Source organism: Mixophyes fleayi, chromosome 3 (genome assembly GCF_038048845.1).
Source record: "Mixophyes fleayi isolate aMixFle1 chromosome 3, aMixFle1.hap1, whole genome shotgun sequence".
In the NCBI taxonomy this organism is placed as follows: domain Eukaryota; kingdom Metazoa; phylum Chordata; class Amphibia; order Anura; family Limnodynastidae; genus Mixophyes; species Mixophyes fleayi.
Genome location: NC_134404.1, coordinates 144,324,005 through 144,339,381, shown reverse-complemented (window position 1 = coordinate 144,339,381; position 15,377 = coordinate 144,324,005). Strand labels below are relative to the sequence as shown.

The 15,377-nt window shown below is 40.2% G+C and overlaps 1 protein-coding gene across 2 annotated transcripts in view; it reads left to right on the top strand.

Annotated features, from left to right (window-relative positions):
* LOC142144086 (glutathione S-transferase 3-like) overlaps nt 1-15,377 on the top strand; it is a 134,611-nt gene that overhangs the window by 99,800 nt on the left and 19,434 nt on the right. The window contains exon 1 of one of the 2 annotated variants that reach the window (XM_075202493.1): nt 6,802-6,891. The exons of the other annotated variant lie outside the window; for it this stretch is intronic. The gene's annotated coding sequence lies outside the window, so the exon portion shown is untranslated. Of the gene's footprint in view, nt 1-6,801; nt 6,892-15,377 lie in introns of those variants that run through there. 2 annotated transcript variants of the gene reach the window in all.

The following is a 15,377-nucleotide window of genomic DNA, read 5'->3' as shown; positions in this document are numbered from 1 at the left end:
AAATTATTATATACCAGCACTATATATTTTTGAATTTGCACTACAAGTGTTTGGGGTGTCAGATATTCCCCACTTTGAAAAAAGCAATTTTCTGGTGTTGAAATTATTATATACCAGCACTAGATATTTCTGAATTTGCACCACAAGTGCTTGGGGTGTGACATTTTCCCCATTGCCCAAAAAGCTATTTTCTGGTGTTGAAATTATTATATACCAACACTATATATTTCTGAATTTGCACTACAAGTGTTTTGGGTCTCATTAAAATGGATTCATAGCAGTCAACATATGAGCAGGAGCAGCAAGCAGCTGCTGGCACCAGTCCTGATGGAAGGCTTCCCTGTACGTCATCTGGTAAAGCCTATGTAAAAGTACATAGTCTTTTTAAGTCAGGGAAAAAACACAACAAAAAAAACCTTTTACCGTCTTGAAGAGAAAAAGAGCTGTAACTGATGAAAAGGTAACTGCTGATAAATAAAAAATTGCCAACATGCTATTCTACACATGCAGTGGCAAAGAAAGAATTAGACCTTCGCCTTTCTCTATTAGTGCGAGATCTAAAAATGTTACAGAGCCTTCTTATTGTAAGGTCACTCATGACCAAGCAAGACCAAGTAATTTAGAGTCCAAAAGTGGTGCACAACTACTGTTACGTGTGAAAGCCGAGCTGCAAGAAAACAGTAAGGCATTAGAGGAAAATGTATGCTCTGAATCAGAAATGACACCAATCCCTGAGGAGAGTCCATCCATGAGTGGTATGTGTAATTGTGACCATTATGATAGTGTACCCATAAAGAAGGGCCCTTTCAACATTTCTGCTAATGTGTGCCTGAACAGCACGAGTGTAGCCGTTGATACACCAATTGAGGATGCCACTTTGGAATTAGAAGAGGATGAGATGGAAATTTGTGTAGACGACGCGGGCGCTAATGAGAATGTTGATGAGGATGAAGTTGTTTGTGTAAGTCCTGCACCAGTGGCAGCAGTTCTGGCACTTCACAAGAAGAAGCTCATTGTCATGCCTGGGCATAAAACCAAAAAAGCCATATCTTATGTGTGGAATTATTTCTACCCAAATCCTGACAACAGTTGTATAGCCATTTGTAGTGTATGTCAAGCTATAGTCAGTCAAGAGAGAGACTTTAACCATCTTGGAACCTCATCCATGTGTTAGGAGCGTTTTGTCGCTATCCAATAACGATTGTCGAATCTCGATTTGTGTTTCCAACGCACAAATATTTATTCTCAATAAGTAGCAGAATAATTCAAGCAAAATAATAATAAGTACAGCTGTTACTTATCGCAGGCGCTCTGGATCCAGCGAACAGTCATTCAATCCTGAAGTCTGTGGACAAGAAGTCTGTTCACTGGATGTGAGGCTCATGCTTATATGCAAACAGAAATACAGTAAAACAATGCAGATGATGTGGCTTGCTTCTATTGGTCCAGGTTTAAGGAAAGTCCAGGGGGTTGTAGATCATAGGCTGGTTCAATCTAAGGAATCCAAAGGTGGGGGACATCTCTCCAGGGGATGAGCTCTGTTCTTCCCGCCATAACTCCAGTTACAACCAGTCCATTAGCATTTTACAGTCAGAATCATATTAAAGGTTTATTCCCTAACATCAATAACTAGAGTATGCAATGTGTGATCACTTCGCCGAATGCACTGGACAGCTGCTGATGCATGTATTCAATGTATGTTCTTTGAGACACCATTTAAAACATAACACATTTCCTTTAACCTGAACCATAGGTTTCACTAGTATGCATATACCTTCTTTATTAAACATGAATTCTACTATATTTCGACATAAATGACTATGTGTTGTAACTACAATTAAAGAGTACTATTTACAAATGTTTATGTTTGTGCGAATCTGTGCAAAAGTGTAGAAACTGTTTATTGCCACGTGTTGTGGCTAGATACGCCCTTCCACGCCGTAGCGTGCTCTACGCATAATTTCAAACAAAGACAATCAAGTTTGCTCGATATTAATTGAAATGACTTTATCCAATTTGCTGACTTCGACACATGTTACGCCATTTGACGAGAGTTCATGGCAAGGTATTGGGAAAAGCTGAAAGTTATGGCAAAAAAATAACAAGCACTCCATCATCAGCTAGGACCCTTCTGAAACCTACCTCCAGACGGCTGCAATCGACACCGACAACACCGTCCTCATCAATATCCTCAGTAGCGATCAGAGTTAGCCCTGCACACACTTGGTAGGGCTCGATGACTCCTGCACTATAATTGATTCCTCTGAAGAATGTTTAAGGGTTAGTCCCACTGCTGCTGCTGTTGCTGGGGGTGAATCTTCCTCCCATAAGAAGGCCAAGAAAAAGAGCACTACTACATTACAACAATTAACTTTGAAACAATCTTTTCCTAGAGGAAGCAAATATGACAGCAGTCACCCAGTCGCAAAGCGGGTCACAGACGCCATGGCTACTATGCTAGTGTTTGATCTGCGTCCAATATCCACTATAAACGCAGCTGGTTTTTCACAGGTAATTGATGTTTTATGTCCCTGTTACAAAATTCCACCGCGACACCATTTTTCCTGTAAAGCTATTCCGCAACTATACTAAAACGTTTGCAAAAATGTAGTAATTGGGCTCAAAAATGCCATTCTGTCCACTGTACACTTAACCACTGATATGTGGACAAGTGGAAGTGGGCAAACCAAAGACTATATGACTGTGACAGCCCACTGGGTTGGTCATTCGCCTTCACCAGCAGGAACAGCAGCAGCATGTACACCACTACGTAACATTTGTCACAGGCAGGATACTTTTTGTATCACCGGCTTCACTAACAGGCATACAGCTGATAATTTGTTACGAAAACTATGGGATGTCATTGATACATGGCTTATACCACTTGGACTCTCCCCAGGATATGTAATTTCTGATAACGCCAACAATATTGTGCGAGCATTACAGCTGGGTGAATTCCATCACATTTCCCTGTTTTGCTCACACAATAAACTTGGTGGTGCAGAGCTTCCTAAGAAATAACCGTGAGGTGCAGGAGATGCTTTCGGTGGCCCGTAAAATTTCTGGACATTTCAGGCATTTTGCCATAGCATGTAGGAGATTGCAGCAGCTCCAAGAACAATTTAAGTTGCCCTTCTACCAACTTAAGCAATAGGTGTTAACAAGGTGGAATTCCACCCTGTACATGCTTCAGAGGATGGAGGAATAGCACAAAGACATCCAAGTGTATTGCACAAGCCATGACATTGGGAAAGGAGGGAATCCTTTCTGTGTTGTGCAAGGTGCTGAAACCAATTGAAGTTGTGACGTGTGAAGTGAGTTCAGACTATGCTAACCTAAGCCAAGTCATTCCCTTAATTCGACTATTGGAAAAACAGCTTGACAAACTGAAGGAGCAGATGAAAGAAAGCAATTCCGCAAAGTATGTTGGCCTTGTAGAACAAGTACTTAATCCGCTTCGCAATGATCCAAGAGTTATTAAAATCTTTAACTCGGGTCACTACGTTTTGTCGACTGTGCTTGATCTTAGGTTTAAGACCTACATTGATACTTTGCTTCAAAATGATGGAGATGTGAACATTTGCAAGGAGCTATTGGTCAGCAAGTTGTCTGCTGAATTGGGCCTTGGCTTAATGACGTATCCTCCTTCAGTTTCTCAGGCAGCTGGTGCTCAGAAAAAATTGCACTTTCCAAAGGGAAGCGGGGATGACGCAGGGGGCAGACCACAACAGTTTGACATCTGGGCTGGTTTGAAAGATTTTACCAAAAATTGTGTGACCTTACCAATAACTCCATCCAATCCTACTATTAACATGCAAAGGATGGTGGAGGATTATTTTCAAGAGGTAATTGATATGGAAATGTCAGACAGTGCCTTTCCATACTGGGAATAAAAACAAGCCATTTGGAAACCTTTGTACAAACTTGCTTTGCAATACCTAAGCTGCCCACCCTCCAGTGTGTACTCTGAAAGAGTATTCAGCACAGCCGGAACCCTTGTCAGTGATCGACGTAGGAGGTTACTTCCGAAAATGTGGAAAAGATGATGTTCATCAAAATGAACTAAATCTTCCACGAGGAAGGCCTTTACCGTCGAATACATCCAAGTACTGACAGTTCTCTAATGGCGGATTTCAGTGGAGATGAATTAATAGTCTGTGATGATGATGTACACACTGATGAGGGTGAGAATGATGCTGAAGATGATGACGACAACATCTTTTTAAAACTTTCACTATAAGTGTAGAGTGTAATCTACCCCCAAAGATAAAAGGGACTTGGGGCATTTCAATTTAACGTACAGTCTTTGCAGGCTGCTGTTTTGTCAATTTCACTATAAGTGTAAGGTGTAATCTATAGCCAAACAGAAAATCTGCTTTGATAATTTCTATTGATCGTCCAGTCTTTGCAGGTTCTTTTTTTTCTATTTAACTATAAGTGTAGGGTGTCATACACAGACAGACACCAAACTACCTTTGACCATTTCTATTTTATTGTACTGTCTTTGCAGGCTGTTTTTTTTCTATTTAACTATAAGTGTAGGGTGTCATACACAGACAGACACCAAACTGCCTTTGGGCATTTCTATTTTATTGGACAGTCTTTGCTGGCTGCTTCTTCTTCTATTTCAATTTTAATCTATGGGAATCATCTAGACCTAAACAGAACATCTGCTTTGGGCATTTCTATTTTATTGTACAGTCTTTACAGGCTGCTTCTTCTTCTATTTCAATTTTAATCTATGGGAATCATCTAGACCTAAACAGAACATCTGCTTTGGGCATTTCTATTTTATTGTACAGTCTTTGCAGGCTGCTTCTTCTTCTATTTCAATTTTAATCTATGGGAATCATCTATACCCAAACAGAACATCTGCTTTGGGCATTTCTATTTATAAAATGGTCTTTGCAGGCTGCTTCTTTTTCAGTTTAACTATAAGTGTAGAGTGTAATATACACCCAAAGATGATGGCTTGTCTGTAGAATTTGCATGCAAGTGTTACATTACATTGAATAAATAAGACACATAGGGGGAGAAAGAGAAGAGGGAGACAGAAAATGAATTATCTTCCTCTTACTCAGGACTATCAATGGTGTTATAGTCTCTTAGTAGGCTGTGGATCAGCCTTCGACAGTCCTGGATGGTCATCTTCTCCCTTTTCAAGATGAGGCGATTCCTGGCAAGCCAAATAGCGCCCTTAAAGCATTTCATTAGGCTCCAGGCCTCCTGGATTGCCCCAATGATGTGGGTTCCAGGAAATAATCCATAAAATACTGAATGGTGTGAAAGGCAAGTTCTAGGCACATTGTCCTTATGTTCATGTTCCAAGGCATCCAACAGTGCCTGTGCAGTGGGGAAGTCCCAAAAAAAAACGCTGTGCTGTTTCCCTTCTGGTGATGCAGAAGGGGCAGTGGACATATTGGCACAGGTTCCGGGAGTGCATGAATGTTCTGAGAGGCAGACATCCCTGGATAGCGATCCATGCAATGTCTTTGTGTGTAGTAGTCAGCCTGTTAGAGGCCACATTCTCCCACACATGTTTTGTTGTGTTTGTAATCAGCACTTTACATAATAGGTACCTAACTAGATTATAAGTTTGTGGGAATTGGGACTGATTCAAAGCTCACTGATGAACTGGCTTTTTGCTATGAATTTCAATGGCTCTTCGTAGTGCATTGTGTGACACCCTGGATTGGTGTGTGTCTGATAAAAGCACAAATCCCGGGGGGGTCAGCGCTCGTTGACATTTATTAGCTGTAGAATTACTTCACTTATCCAAGAAACAGGTGGAGCACTAAATTAGGTTATTTTAGCCCAAAAAAGGAATTTTTTTTAACAAATTGCAAAACAAAACCAAAACCAAAACACGCAAGGGCGGTTTTGCCAAAACCAAAACCAAAACACGAAGGTAATCCAGATCCAAAACCAAAACTAAAACACGGGGGTCAGTGAGCATCTCTATGTGGTACAGACACAGGTGTACTGAACCTATGGGCTTGTCCATATGTTTAATGATGGTCATAATAGGTGCAATAATAAAACTGGACATATAAATATAGATATGTATATAAATGTATACATTTATAATTTATAATATACACATAGAGGTATAGGACAAATTATTTAATAAGTGTGCACATAACACATCATGTAATGAAGTGAGGCTTTGTAGGTAATATATATGTATGTGTGTGTATATATATATATATATATATATATATATATATATATATATATATATATATATATTACTGTACCTATTGTGGCCATTATTATACTAGACATATAAATATATATTTATAATCTGCCATTATCATAAGCAAATTAAATACACATAGAGGTATAAGGGGAAAAAACATGCTTACATGTTTAATACTGGCAGATAGATAATACAGAATTGAAGAAATTAACACGTCACATGAGTAAATAAATCTCACTTTATTCCTCAGAATACATGTATTTTCACACGTGCTAACAATTCATGTTGTATACACTTGTATACATGAACACATAGATGACATTAGAGCATGCAAAAAAGGTTTATTACTGATCACTATTTCCATTTACTTCACGTTTTGACAACGCAGTACATGGGAGATGTTGAGACAACATCATACATTTAAATGCACACCCCCTGAAAGGCATCGCTGCTGGAGGAACTGCCGACAGACTGTCGAGCATAAACTTCTTATGTGATTATTTGCACATTAAAGCCATCAGGAATGTGTGTGACTGCTTCAATATGCAAATCTACCAATATGGTACAAGGGGATTGGTGGGTTGGACCTCGCCCCTCTATGTTGTCATGCAATCATTCCTTGCACTAGCAGCAGCAGCTGCAAGCGATCATACACATCTTTATATTGTTAGTCTCGTTTACTTGGATATAGGGTAAGCCTTCCTTTTACATTTACATGCAGCTCTTTGCTTACTTCCATACACAAGATAGATTGACGATGCTTGTAGAACTTTTTTCTGCTCTTTACAGGAAGATCTATGTTATTATGTCGATATTGCTAAGCTGCATGATTTTAGCCTAGAGTTCGAAAATGTTAGTGATTGCTTGTGTCTTCTGTTATTCTGATAAATATGCTCGTTTGATATTATGGATAGAGTGGTTTCCTTAGTGATTGAACAGTACTAGTATCATAGGCATGTTTCTCCTTGCCCAGGACATTATTATAAATAAGCTATATCATCATTGGTTAGTTACATTACGTTATGTAATTCAATGTTGATTAATGTACTGAAAATTATTAGAATTTATGACTACATCATTTACTAAAGCACATTAATGTCACAAAATAACTCAATGTGGAATGCAAGTCAAGAAATTAAAAGCATTTTTTAGATCAGAAAAATTATTTAGCACACACATTTTGAAACTTTAAATACACAGTTACATTAATGATAGCAATGTTATGGAGCCAATTTTAACATTTCTAATTTTATGGTGCCCATACAGTAGAGCCTATTTATGACCAAATGTAAATGCTTACGTTAATTTTCATTTCTTCTTGCAATGATAAGAAATGAATTAACCTGGCAATTTATTATAATTGGTAGCTGAGACAGCGGCTCTGATATTAGCCTATTCTAGCGAACAATCTATAGTAAAGTTGCGATCACTTTACTTGCAGGTTTCTATGGCTAGGCAGAATTCGCTATAGGGAAAGCATGAAGCCTACTGGGGAGGGATCCAAAAGATCCTCTCTTGCGATGCTTTCCCTATAGGAACTTGATCCCGGTAACCAACGCCATCAAAAGATGGTGTTAGCCGTTATGACCTCATTTTGGAGCTTGCTAATTAGTGCTAAATCACAGTCCCCATGGACACCTATAGGGACATGATTTGTGATTGATTAGGTGGAATAATCTGCTGTGGTCCTCCATTAATAAATAGCCTCATACTATCCCAATGTTTTAGTCACCTGAAAACTATAATTTTCGGGGGATTATAGGTTGATAAATAGGCCCCCTTCTAGTCCAGTTGCCAAGCAGTTGGATCTAGTCTGGCCAGACACATATGTGCAGTCAAATTAGACAGATCCACTTGGGCTGAAAAGACAGATCCAATGGAGGACAATATGGGAGGTTGGCTGTTGACTGCACACAATAGCAGACACAAGCACACTGCCACCTATTGGCCGACCAGATCTCACGTAGATCCCTAGCAGATGTTAATTGGGATTGAGTTCATCTTTGGTCCTACTTACACCGATATGTGTATAAATTGGTCTAAAATTATGAAATTGGCTATGGAATCATTACTTGGATTGGCCTCCATCAGGGATGTCAAAGGGCTGACTTAGGGTACTTTTCCAGCTTGATAAGCGCAGCATTTATATGGACAACACTAGACCTCCTAGTTTTTATAGATGTCCCCAAATATGTTTTATATAGTACACACATTTTAAATTGTATTTGCACAAATATGTCAGGTTAATAATAAAGGTAAATATTGTTATCATAGTGTCCTTGTGTTACATACGTTTGGAAACACTGTAGCTTTGAAACATCCTTAGTAAATTTCATGACTAATGAGCCTTAATATGCTGACACAAGACAATGTTTTGGCCTGGGTAGGGTTAAGTGTGAGATGTCAAACCTTGCACAAATTATTTATCTTAATATTCCCACAGTAAAACATTTTTCTCATCAGTGAATCCTGCCTGGCATCAGTCTTATATAAGCATACTTATTAAACACTACCTTTGGCAAGTTGTATCCGGGAGAGGGGCATGTCTAAAAGGCGGGAGGGGGCGGGACACGGTGAATTGCGTCATTTTGGCCCCGCCCCAGCGTCAAATATGCCGTTTTGTGACAGAGGGCGTGGCCAAAATGACGCGATTCACAGCGAATCACGTCATTTTAGCCCTGCAATTGCGGGATGCAGAAGATTTGCCAGCTCTCCCGGGAGTCTGTGAGACCAACCCGAATTTTGGGAGTCTCCCGAACATTCCAGGAGAGTTGGCAAGTATGATTAAACATTGTGTTTGTTGTGTTAATGAGCTGACTGTCATGTGACCTAAGTCATGACTTGCACTACAACAGAGACAAGTAGCTACACCCATGCAAAGAAATTAGTTTTTTTTTAATAAATGTGTAGTTCCGTTTAGTATTTACAGTAGAGATGGTCACTGACCCCCGTGTTTTGGTTTTGGATTCGGTTTTGGATCTGGATTACCGTTGTATTTTGGTTTTGGTTTTGGTTTTGCAAAACCGCCATTGCGTGTTTTGGTTTTGGTTTTGGTTTTGGTTTTGTTTGGTTTTGTTTTGCTATTTTTTTGGAAAATCCATGTTTTTGGGCGTAAATTAACCCAATTTAGTGCTCCAACTGTTTTAGAGACAAGTAATCTAATTGTTGAGGTAATAAATCATCCAAAAAAACAGTTTAATTCTTCGTTGGTAGGCCTATTCTACACACAAAACAGATTGTCTTCCTCTCCATCTATGCATATTGGCAATGCAGCCATCGTCTTTGAATGTATATTACACCCTACACTTATAGTTAAATATGTAAAGAAATGGAAAAAGCCAGTTTGGTTTCTGTCTCTCAAGGCCCCCCTCCACTTGTATAAAATACCAAAAAATTCAGCCATTATAGACTGTACAATATTAATTGACATGGAGAAAGCCAGTTTGGTTTCTGTCTCTCTAGGCCCCCCTCCACTTGTATAAAATACTAAAAAATTCAGCCATTATAGACTGTACAATATTAATTGACATGGAGAAAGCCAGTTTGGTTTCTGTCTCTCTAGGCCCCCCTCCACTTGTATAAAATACTAAAAAATTCAGCCATTATAGACTGTACAATATTAATTGACATGGAGAAAGACAGTTTGGTTTCTGTCTCTCTAGGCCCCCCTCCACTTGTATAAAATACCAAAAAATTCAGCCATTATAGACTGTACAATATTAATTGACATGGAGAAAGCCAGTTTGGTTTCTGTCTCTCTAGGCCCCCCTCCACTTGTATAAAATACCAAAAAATTCAGCCATTATAGACTGTACAATATTAATTGACATGGAGAAAGCCAGTTTGGTTTCTGTCTCTCTAGGCCCCCCTCCACTTGTATAAAATACCAAAAAATTCAGCCATTATAGACTGTACAATATTAATTGACATGGAGAAAGACAGTTTGGTTTCTGTCTCTCTAGGCCCCCCTCCACTTGTATAAAATACCAAAAAATTCAGCCATTATAGACTGTACAATATTAATTGACATGGAGAAAGCCAGTTTGGTTTCTGTCTCTCTAGGCCCCCCTCCACTTGTATAAAATACCAAAAAAATCAGCCATTATAGACTGTACAATATTAATTGACATGGAGAAAGCCAGTTTGGTTTCTGTCTCTCTAGGCCCCCCTCCACTTGTATAAAATACCCAAAAATTCAGCCATTATAGACTGTACAATATTAATTGACATGGAGAAAGACAGTTTGGTTTCTGTCTCTCTAGGCCCCCCTCCACTTGTATAAAATACCAAAAAATTCAGCCATTATAGACTGTACAATATTAATTGACATGAAGAAAGCCAGTTTGGTTTCTGTCTCTCTAGGCCCCCCTCCACTTGTATAAAATACCCAAAAATTCAGCCATTATAGACTGTACAATATTATGAAAAATGGACAAAGCCAGTTTAGGGTCACTCTGTGTATGACACCCTACCCTTAAGGATAAATTGCCCTAACAGCAGCCTTTCAAGATGGTATGTGATATGGAAATGCCACAAGTCCCTTTCCTCTTTGGGGGTAGATTGCACCCTACACTTACATAGAAAGTTTTAAAAAGATGTTATCGGCATCATCTTCAGCTTAATCCTCACCCTCATCAGTGTGTACGTCATCATCACAGACTATCAATTCATCGCCGCTTGAATCCGCCATTAGAGAACAGTCAGTGCTTGGATGTCTTGGATGGTGAAGGCCTTCCTCGTGGAAGATGTAGTTCATTTTTATAAACATCATTTTCTCCACATTTTTGGGAAGTAACCTTCTACGGCGATCACTGACTTAGTTCCCTGCTGTGCTGAACACTCGTTCAGAGTACACACTGGAGGGTGGGCAGCTTAGGTATTGCAAAGCAAGTTTGTACATGGGTTTCCAAATGGCCTGCTTTTCTTCCCAGTAAGGAAAGGGACTGTCTGACATTTCCATATCAACTACCTCTTGAAAGTAATCCTCCACCATCTTTTGCATGTTTATACTCATATTGGATGGAGTTATGGGCAAAGTGACACATTTTTTTGAAAAATCCTTCAAACCAGCCCAGATGTTAAATTATTCTGGTCTGCCCCCTGTGTCTTCCCTGCTTCTTTTTTGGAAATTTTATTTTTTACGAGCAACAGCTTGAGAAAGTGAAGGAGGACACGTCGTCAAGCCGAGGCCCAGTTCAGCGGCCAACTTGCTGAGCAATAGCTCCTTGCAAAAGTTCACATCTCGCTCATTTACAAGTAAAGACTCAATGTAGGTTTTAAACCTTGCATCAAGCACAGTGGCCAAAACGTACTGATCCGATTTCAAGATCTTAATAACTCGAGGATCATTGTGAAGCGAATTAAGTACTTGATCGACAAGGCCAACATACTTTGCTGAATTGCTTGCTTTCAGCTCCTCCTTCATTTTCTCAAGCTGCTTTTCCAATAGTCTAATTAAAGGAATGACTTGGCTCAAACTAGCAGAGTCTGCACTCACCTCACATGTCACAACTTCAAATGGTTTCAGCACATTGCACAGCACTGAAAGGATTCCCCACTGTGCAAGAGTGAAATACATCCCCTCTCCTTTCCCAATGTCATGGCTTGTGCAATATGCTTGGATGGTTTTGCGCTGTTCCTCCATCCTCTGAAGCATGTACAGGGTGGAATTCCACCAAGTTACCACCTCTTGCTTAAGTTGGTGGCAGGGCAAGTTAAACTGCTCTTGGAGCTGCTGTAATCTCCTACATGCTGTGGCTGAATGCCTGAAATGGCCTGAAATTTTACGGGCCTCCGAAAGCATCTCCTGCACCTCACGGTTATTTCGTAGGAAGCTCTGCACCACCAAGTTGATGGTGTGAGCAAAACAGGGAATATGTTGTAAATCACCCAGCTGTAATGCTCGCACTATATTGTTGGCGTTATCTGAAATGACATACCCTGGGGAGAGTCCGAGTGGTATAAGCCATGCATCAATCACATCTCTCAGTTTACGTAACAAATTGTCAGCCGTATGCCTGTTAGTGAAGCCGGTGATACAAAGAGTGGCCTGCCTGTGACAAATGTTACGTAGTGGTGTACATGCTGCTGCTGTTCCTGCTGGTGAAGGTGAATGACCAACCCAGTGGGCTGTCACAGTCATATAGTCTTTGGTTTGGCCACTTCCACTTGTCCACATATCTGTGGTTAAGTGGACAGTGGGCAGAATGGCATTTTTCAGCGCAATCTCTACATTTTTACACACTTTTTGGTATAGTTGTGGAATAGCTTTACGGGAGAAATGGTGTCGCGATGGAATTCTGTAACGCGGACACAAAACCTCAATTAACTGTGAAAAACCAGCTGCGTTTATTGTGGAGATTGGACGCAGATCTAACACTAACATTGCAGCCATGGCGTCTGTGATTCGCTTGGCGACTGGGTGACTGCTGTCATATTTGCTTCCCCTCGCAAATGATTGTTTCACAGTTAATTGCTGAAATGTAGGACTGCTCTATTTATTAACCTGACTCTGGGATGACGATTCACCCACAGCAGCAGCAGGACTAACGCTTTCTTCAGAGGAATCAATAATAGTGCCGGAGTCATCCAGCCTTAAGTGGGATGCCGGGCTAACTCCGAGCGCTACTGAGGATATTGATGAGGATGGTGTGGTGGGTGTATTTTATAGCCGTCGGTATGTCGGTGAGCGGAGGGTCTTAGCTGATGAGGGAGTGCTTGTATTCTTTTGGGAAGAACTTTCAGCTTTTCCCAACACTTTGCCATGAACTCTCGTTAAATGGCGTAACATAGACGAGGTTCCAAGATGGTTAAGGTCCCTCCCTCGACTGACTGTGGCTTGACATACACTACAAATGGCTATACAATTGTTGTCTGGATTTGGGTAGAAATAATTCCACACATAAGAAGTGGATTTTTTTGTTTTATGCCCAGGCATGACAATGGCCTTTTTCTTGTCACGTGCCAGAACTGCTGCCACTGGTGCAGGACTTACACAAACAACCTCATCCTCATCAACATCCTCATTAGCGCCCTCGTCACCTACACAAATCTCCCCCTCATCCTCTTCTAATTCCAAAGTGGCATCCTCAATTTGGGTATCACCGGCTACAATCGGGCTATTAAGGCACACATCAGCAGAATGCTCACGATTAGACATCCCACTGTTGGATGGACTCTCCACAGGGATTGTTGTCATTTGTGAATCAGAGCAAATATTCTCCTGTAATGCCTCACTGTTATCTTGCAGCTCGGCTTTGATGCGTAACAGTAGTTGTGCACCAATTGTAGGCTGGGTAACTTTTTGGGATCTGCCACTAATAGCCAAAGGTGAAGGCCTCATTCTCTCTTTGCCACTGCGTGTGTAGAATGGCATGCTTGCAATTTTTTTTTTATCGTCACTTAACTTTTGCTCAGTTACACTTCTTTCTTGCTTCAATACAGTAAATTTTTTTGGGGTTTTTGTTTTTTGCACTAATTTGAAAACACTCTGTTGTTTGACATCGCCTTGGCCAGATGACGTACTGGGAACACTAACATCAGGACTGGTGACAGAACCTGGTTGCTCATTCAGATCATATGTGGACTGCTTTGAATCCATTCTGAGCGCAAACCACTGGGGAGTGCTAAAAATTATTTGGTAGATACTGCTGACAGATATGACTTTTGACAGCCAGAAATATTAATGCACAATTAGGGAGGACACCCCAAAAGCACTGAGGAGTGCTAAAAATTATTTAGTAGATACTGCTGACAGATATGACTTTTGACAGCCAGAAATATTAATGCACAATTAGGGAGGACACCCCAAAAGCACTGAGGAGTGCTAAAAATTATTTAGTAGATACTGCTGACAGTTATGACTTTTGACAGCCAGAAATATTAATGCACAATTAGGGAGGACACCCCAAAAGCACTGAGGAGTGCTAAAAATTATTTAGTAGATACTGCTGACAGATATGACTTTTGACAGCCAGAAATATTAATGCAGAATTAGGGAGGACACCCCAAAAGCACTGAGGAGTGCTAAAAATTATTTAGTAGATACTTCTGACAGATATGACTTTTGACAGACAGAAATATTAATGCACAATTAGGGAGGACACCCCAAAAGCACTGAGGAGTGCTAAAAATTATTTAGTAGATACTGCTGACAGATATGACTTTTGACAGCCAGAAATATTAATGCACAATTAGGGAGGACACCCCAAAAGCACTGAGGAGTGCTAAAAATTATTTAGTAGATACTGCTGACAGTTATGACTTTTGACAGCCAGAAATATTAATGCACAATTATGGAGGACACCCCAAAAGCACTGAGGAGTGCTAAAAATTATTTAGTAGATACTGCTGACAGATATGACTTTTGACAGCCAGAAATATTAATGCACAATTAGGGAGGACACCCCAAAAGCACTGAGGAGTGCTAAAAATTATTTAGTAGATACTGCTGACAGATATGACTTTTGACAGCCAGAAATATTAATGCACAATTAGGGAGGACACCCCAAAAGCACTGAGGAGTGCTAAAAATTATTTAGTAGATACTGCTGACAGATATGACTTTTGACAGCCAGAAATATTAATGCACAATTAGGGAGGACACCCCAAAAGCACTGAGGAGTGCTAAAAATTATTTAGTAGATACTGCTGACAGTTATGACTTTTGACAGCCAGAAATATTAATGCACAATTAGGGAGGACACCCCAAAAGCACTGAGGAGTGCTAAAAATTATTTTGTAGATACTGCTGACAGTTATGACTTTTGACAGCCAGAAATATTAATGCACAATTAGGGAGGACACCCCAAAAGCACTGAGGAGTGCTAAAAATTATTTGGTAGATACTGCTGACAGATATGACTTTTGACAGCCAGAAATATTTATGCACAATTATGGGGGACACCCCAAAAGCGCTGGGGAGTGCCAAATATTAAGAAAAAATAATAAAGCTCTATCCTCCTCTCTGCACTAGCGATTTTGGTTAGAGAAATTGCAAGAACAATATTGTATTCTCTGTCCCTGCTCTAATTAGCCTATGACTACACCCTGCTCTCTCCCTCTGTCAAATGGCGATGGATTGCTGTGGAGGCGTGTATTTATAAAGTTGAAGTATCGCGAGAACCGAGTCCCCAGATCCGACGACGTCACGATGACGTTCGGCCTCGATTTGGATTCG